The sequence below is a fragment of the Rhinopithecus bieti genome, unplaced genomic scaffold (genome assembly GCF_001698545.2).
Source record: "Rhinopithecus bieti isolate Rb0 unplaced genomic scaffold, ASM169854v2 scaffold_32105, whole genome shotgun sequence".
NCBI classification, from domain to species: Eukaryota; Metazoa; Chordata; class Mammalia; order Primates; family Cercopithecidae; genus Rhinopithecus; species Rhinopithecus bieti.
The window spans coordinates 1,797,590-1,805,112 of NW_016814250.1; the positions used below are offsets into that span (position 1 = coordinate 1,797,590).

Below are 7,523 nucleotides of genomic sequence, written 5' to 3' on the forward strand. Positions count from 1 at the left end.
TATTTTTACAGGCATGACAAGGAGAGTGCGGCTGATCCAGGCATTGGAATTTGAACAAGCAAATTCACAGAAGTGTGAAAGAGGACATCACATTCAGTGAATGGCAAGCAGGTCTATAGTGTTGAAGACACATATGGGCCTCAATCATGTAAGAGGACAGGAGCTATGCCAAGAAATGTAGTCTCTATGCAGGGTGACCATACAGACTTGTTTACCTCTGAGAGTCCCAATTTAGTCCTATTATGGCTGTATAATTGTTAATAACACCAAATTATCAAAATTGCCTGGATTCAGATGATAAATTAAGTGGTTACCTTATTTCGCCACTGGGAAACCACTGAAGAGTTATTACCAGGGGATTAACACAGCCAGACTTACAGTCTGGAAAGAGATCCTTGGCTGCATCCTGAAAAGTGCATTTGGGGGGCTGTAGGACTACGGGAAGGAAGATCAGTTAGGATACTGTTGCAAAGTTTATGGGAACTAAGGCAGTAGCAATAGGGTTAGAGTAGAGACAAGAAAGAAGATGCATATGGAAAAGCAGGTTTGGACATTCATGTAAGATAAGTTCGAGGCATTTTAAGATAGAGATGAGTTATTGTGATGCCATTTGTAGAAAGTTCTAGAGCAGCACTATCCATTAGAACTTTTGGCATTGACAGAAATGTTTTATATGTGTTCTGTCCAGTATGGTAACCAGTAAGCACATGTGGCTAGTGGGAACTTCAAATTAAGTTTTAAGTTATATTAAATATTAATTAACTTAAATTTATGGAATAGCCATATGTGTCTAGTGGCTTTTGTATTAGGCAGCACAACTCTAGATATTTATCTGCTAGGGTATGAGAGAGATCTGGACTAAAGTGTAATATTGTGAGGGATTAATTAGGTGCCAACTTAATAGATGCACTGGCCAGAGGATCTTGGATATTGAGAAAAGAGCAGGGTACCATATTTAAGGGATTGACAGAGGAGGAGAAGACTGCAAAGGAAGGCTAAAGATTAGTCAAAGGGTTGGGGAAAGGCCTAGGCGAGGAAGCTGGTTTGGTAATCAAAGAGACTGACGGTGTCAAGGAGTGCTTAACAGTGATGAAAGATTTTATGCTTTATGTACTTACCAACTAAGATAAAGACACTTTGGAAATACTGAAGTAAAGAGATTATAGAGGTAGAATTATATATATATATATACACACATATATATATAAAATATGTATTTTGAGACATCATATAGATTATATATATATACACACACATCTTTTACTTGTCATTTTACAGCTCCCCACCATAGCTGCCCTTCATCCTTACCTTTGATGATGACATTTGCCGGCTTCAGGGGAACCAGGGAGCAAAGCTGGGACCTGGCAGCCCCACTACACTGCCAGCTGGGGAGAGCAAGTCATAGTTACAAATTATCACAACAATTAGTGCCTTTACTTGGGGGATCTGCAAATTGAGGAGGCCCCAGCTCTTCATTGTACAGGGGTCTATTTGGCAGTGACCTTTCTCTGGATATGATGATATTCCTTCAGCCTGAGGGAATTGATGTTGATGAACCCAGTGGCATCAATTGGCTCATAATCACCCTGCGCGTTCGTGCTCACCAGTTCCTCATTGTAGAGAGACAGTGGGAACTCCTGGCCAAGGATGTACACCTGGTCCTTGAGGACAGACACCTGCACTTTCCCTTCCACTCACTCCTGGGACTTGGCGATGCTGTGGCGGACAAATTCACACTCAGGGCTGTGCCAGAAACCAGTATACATCAGCTCAGCAAATTTCAAGCCCAGGCCTTGTTTGATTTGGCGCACTTCCCGGTCCATGGTGAAGGCCTCCATATCTAAATAGGTGTGGTAAAGGATGGTGCCTGTGGGGTCTTGCAGATACCTCAAGATTTCATTCTAATGAAGCGGTTCTCTACGATGTCAGTGCGGGCCACACCGTGCTTGCCTGCGACTTGACTCAGGTACCATGAGGAGCTCCAAGGAGGTCTGGTGGGTGGTGCCATCCTTGACGTTGGTCATCTTCACGGGTCCCCTTTTGTGAACTCGATCTCAAGAATGTCAGAGGTGTTGGGGACATTGGCCAGGTCCTGGGTCTTCGTGTAGAGACCTGGAGGTGTTTGGTTTTTGGTATTTTGATGGGCTTTGGCGTTGACTAATGGGAGATATTGTAGGTGAACACTTTTCTCTGAGAGTAAAGTTATACAGACTCTATAAAGGTTGAAACATGAAAACTCAGTCTCATTCTGCCACCTTCTACCATGCCCAAATCCTTAAGGACCTGCATAGCTGACTTCTTGATGCAGCTATTTTCCTAAGAATTGATGGCTTGTGCCAGCCAGGAAGGAAACCTGCTTCACAGGTATAAGGAACTGCTTTTTTCCCCCCTTCTTTGGTGATGTAAGGCAAGAACCTGGAAGTTTGTTCACCATTTCAGAAGGGCAACTTCAGTGAGGGGCCAGCAATGAAAGAAAGGCAGAACCCAAGAAAGGAAGACAGAATGAAAATATCCTCTGCCCTTCCCATCCCCAAATAAGAATAATTGTTGAAGCAAAACTTACAGATAAAAGTTTATTTTAGGAACATTAGGACTGGAAAGATGCAAACAGCCATGTGTTGATCTGTAAACTTTCTTTTGGAGGGAAGGTCAATATGATGTGGTGGAATAAATAATTGAACTGGATTTCCATTCAGTAGACTTGAGTTCTAGTGTTGTTTCTATTGTTGATAAACTAAGTGGCCTCAGTATGCATGCCAGTTAGTTATTTGGATCACAGTTACTCGTAAAAGTAGATTAGTGTTCAAGTTTATGTTTTTTTAACTTTAAAACTCTATTCGGGTAAAGTTAAAATTAGGGTAAAGTTAAAACTCTATTAGCCAAGTTAAAATGATATCTAACATGCTAAAATAAATCTGGATGCATGAAACCCATGTCAAATTTTGTTGACCTGCATGATAAAATTTTACTCACTGTTTCAATGGATGCATTTTAAATGACTTTATAAGATACCAGTGTTAAAATGGATAGTATGGAGATACACTGAGTTATAGAAAGTGAAAAAAAAAGTAAAATACATAAGGAATTATTTTCAAATTATTTTTTAAAGCCACTCCACAAATAATGAGGTTGTTTCCAGGCTGAGAACCTGTATGACAAGTTTCAGTTCAAAGAAACTAATGAAGGTTTCTTAATGGTGCCTGGAGGGGTAGACAGTGTAGTGGGTTAAAGTATGCAATATTTTTAATCTTTGGTTTCAAATTTTATTCCATTTAAAAAAAGAAAGAAAAATATTAGGGTTTTCCAGAGAAACAGAACCAATAGGATATATAAAGAGATACATAAGAGGGGATTTATTATAGAAATTGCCTCACAGGATTATGGAGACCAGAAGTGCCATAACTGACTGTCTGCAAGCTGGAGAACCTGGAAGGCTGGTGGTGTAATTCAGTCTGAGTCTGAAGGTCTGAGAACCAGGTGAGCCAATGGTGTAAGTCTCGTAGTCTGAAGGCTAAAGAACTTGGAGTTTTCATGTTGGAGGGCAGGAGAAAATGGACATTCCAGCTCCAGAAGAAAGAGTGAATTTGCCATTTCTCTACCTTCTGCTTCTATCTGGCTCTCAAAAGACTGGGTCATGCTCACCCATATTGATGAGAGCAATCTTCTTCACTTGGTCTACTGACTCCAAGGCTCATCTATTCTGGAAACATCCTCACAGACACACACAATGTTTTACCAGCTACCTAGTTATCCCTTCACCCAGTAAAGTTGGCACAGAAAAAAGATAAAGAAAGAAAGAGAGAGGCAGAGAGAGAGAGAGAGAAAACAGAAAGAAGAAAAGAAGTAAGAAATTTGCAAAGAAAAGAGAAAAAATGAAAGGAGAAGAAAAGAAAAAGGAAGAAAGAAAAGGAAGAACGAAGGGAAAATAAATTAGCTGCGTATTGTTGCAAGAAAAGTTTGGTGTGGTAGAACATAATAACTAGAGTTTTAGTACTTAATCCTCCATTAACTGTGTGACCTTGTGTAAGTAATCACACATCTCTGGACTTTTTCTCATCAGATGAGGGGTTTGAACCAGAATTTTTTAGAGTCCCTTCCAGCTCTACAGTGTTACAACATTGATAATGTAACTCATATGGCCCAAGACTGTTGATTTGTGTTGTTCAGAAAATGCCAAAAAATAGTACAGTCATGTGCCACACAATAACATTTCAGTCAACTATGGATGGCATATATGACAGTGGTCCTATAAGATTACAATGTAATGGCACGTTTCTATTGCCTAGTGATGTCATAGCTGTCATAATGTCATCATGCAACACCTTACTCACATGTGTGTAGTGATACTGGTGTAAACAAACCTACCCTGCTGCCAGTCATATGAAAGTCTAGCACATACAATTATGTACAGTGCATAATTCTTGATAATAATAATAAACAACCATAGTACTGGTTTATGTATTTGCTATGCTTTTTATTGTTATTTTAGAGTATGCTCATTCTACTTATATATAAAAAATGTTTACTGTAAGACAGCCTCAGGGAGACCCTTCAGGAGACATTCCAGAAGAAGGCATTGTTATCATAGGAGATGACAGCTCCATGCGTGCTATCGCCCCCGTAGACCTTGTAGTGGGACGAGTTGTGCAGGTGCAAGACAGTGATATTCATGATCCTGACCCTGTATAGGCTAGACTTGTGTGTGCTTGTGTCTTAGTTTTTTAACAAAAAGTTTAAAAAGTGAAATGAAAATTAATAGAAAAGTATATGGAATAAGGATAAAAAGAAAGAAAATATTTTTGTATAGCTGTACAATGTGTTTGTGTTTGTTGTTGTTGTTGATGTTGTTTGAGATGGAATCTCACTCTGTTGCCCAGGCTGGAGTGCAGTGGTGTGGTCTTGGCTCACTGTAACCTCCACCTCCTGGGTTCAATTGATTCTCCTGTCTCAGCTTCCTGAGTAGCTGGGATTACAGGTGCCTGCCACCATGCCCAGCTAATTTTTTGTGTTTTAGTAGAGATGGGATTTCACCATGTTGGTCAGTCTGGTCTCGAACTCCTGACCTCGTGATCTGCCCACCTCGGCCTCCCAAAGCGCTGGGATTACAAGCATGAGCCACTGTGCCCAGCCCAGTGTGTTTGTATTTTAAGCCAAGTGTTATTATGACAGTTAAAAGTTAAAAAATTAGTTTATAAAGTAAAAGAGTTAGAGAAACTAAAGTTAATTTTATTGTTGAAGAAAGAACATTAAAAAATAATGTTACTAAAGCCTAAGTGTAAAGGGTTTATAAAGTCTACAGTGGTGTAGGGTAATGTCTTAGACCTTCATATTTACTCACCGACTCACCCAGGGCAACTTCCAGTCATGCAAGCTCCATTCATAATAAGTGACCTATATAGGCATACCATTTAAAAATCTTTCATCCTGTATTTTTTCTTTCTCTTTTTTTAAGAAATAGGTTTGGAGGGTTTTTTGTCCTTTGACATTTAAGTTTGGGGTACATGTGCAGGATATGCAGGCTAGTTACATAAGTAAATGTGTGCCATGGTGATTTGCTGCACAGATCATCCTATCACCTAGGTGTTAAGCCCAGCATCCATTAGCAGTTCTTCCTGATGCTCTTCCTCCCCACAACCCCTCCTCTGACAGGTCCCACTGTGTGTTTTTTGCCTGCATGTGTCTATGTGTTTTCATCATTTAGCTCCCACTTATAAGTGAGAACATGCAGTATTTGGTTTTCTGTTCCTGTTAGTTTGCTGAGGATAATGACTTCCAGTCCATCCATGTCCCTGGAAAGAACACTATCTCATTCCTTTTTATGGCTGCATAGTATTCCATGGTGTATATGTATCACATTTTCTTTATCCAGTCAATCACTGACAGGCATTTAGGTTGATTCCATGTCTTTGCTATTGTGAATAGTGCTGCAATGAACATATTCATGCAATGAAAACAGCAATATCCTTATAATAGAATGATTTATAATCTTTTGGGTATATACCCAGTAATGGGATTGCTGGGTCCAATGGTATTTCTGCCTCTAGGTATTTGAGAAATCACACTGTTTTCCACAATGGTTGAACTAATTCACATTCCCACCGGCAGTGTAAAAGCATTCCTTTTTCTCCACAACCTGGCCAGCATCTGTTGTGTTTTGACTTTTTAATAGTAGCCATTCTGACTGACATGAGATGGTATCTTGATGTGGTTTTGATTTGCATTTCTCTAATGATCAGTGATGTTGAGCTTTTTTTCATATGTTTGTTGGCTGCATGTATATCTTCTTTTAAGAAGTGTCTGTTCATGTCCTTTGCCCACATTTTAATGGGGTTCTTTGCTTTTTTCTTGTTTGTTTAAGTTCCTTGTAGATTCTGGATATTAGACCTTTGTCAGATGGATAGACTGCAAAAATTTTCTCCCGTTCTGTAGGTTGTCTGTTCACTGTGATGATAGTTTCATTTGCTGTGCAGAAGCTCTTTAGTTTAATTAGATTCGATCTGTCCATTTTTGCTTTTGTTGCAACTGTTTTTCGCATTTTCATCATGAAATCTTGCTCATGCTTATGTCCTAAATGATATTGCCTAGATTTTTCTAATAGAGTTCTTTTAAATTTTACTTTATGTTCTAGGTACATGTACGCAACGTGCAGATTTGTTACATGTGTATACATGTGCCATGTTGGTGTGCTGCACCCATTAACTCGTCATTTACATTAGGTATATCTCCTAATGCTATCCTTCCCTGCTCCCCCGACCCCATGACAGGCCCCGGTGTGTGATGTTCCCCACCCTGTGTACAAGTGTTCTCATTGTTCAATTCCCACCTATGAGTGAGAACATGAGGTGTTTGGTTTTCTGTCCTTGTGATAGTTTGCTGAGAATGATGGTTTCCAGCTGCATCCATGTCCCTACAAAGGACGTGGACTCATCCTTTTTTATGGCTGCATAGTATTCCATGGTGTATATGTGCCACATATTCTTTATTATTATTATTATTATACTTTAAGTTCTAGGGTACATGTGCACAATGTGTAGGTTTGTTACATATGTATACACGTGCCATGTTAGTGTGCTGCACCCATTAACTCGTCATTTACATTAGGTATATATCCTAATGCTATCCCTCCCCTCTACCACCTCCCCACAATAGGACCCAGTGTGTGATGCTCCCCTTCCTGTGTCCAAGTGATCTCATTGTTCAATTCCCACCTATGAGTGAGAACATGAGGTGTTTGGTTTTCTGTTCTTGTGATAGTTTGCTGAGAATGATGGCTTCCAGCTGCATCCATGTCCCTACAAAGGACATGAACTCATCCTTTGTTATGGCTGCATAGTATTCCATGGTGTTTATGTGCCACATATTCTTAATACAGTCTGTCATTGATGGACATTTGGGTTGGTTTCAAGTCTTTGCTATTGTGAATAGTACTGCAGTAAACATACGTGTGCATGTGTCTTTATAGCAGCATGATTTATAATCCTTTGGGTATATACCCAGTAATGGGATGGCTGGGTCATATGGTA

The 7,523-nt window shown here is 39.7% G+C and overlaps 1 pseudogene; it reads right to left on the reverse strand.

Moving 5' to 3' along the window:
• Nucleotides 1–1,487: 1,487 nt before the first annotated feature.
• Nucleotides 1,488–7,523, reverse strand: part of LOC108514041 (argininosuccinate synthase pseudogene) — a 66,762-nt pseudogene continuing 60,726 nt past the window's right edge.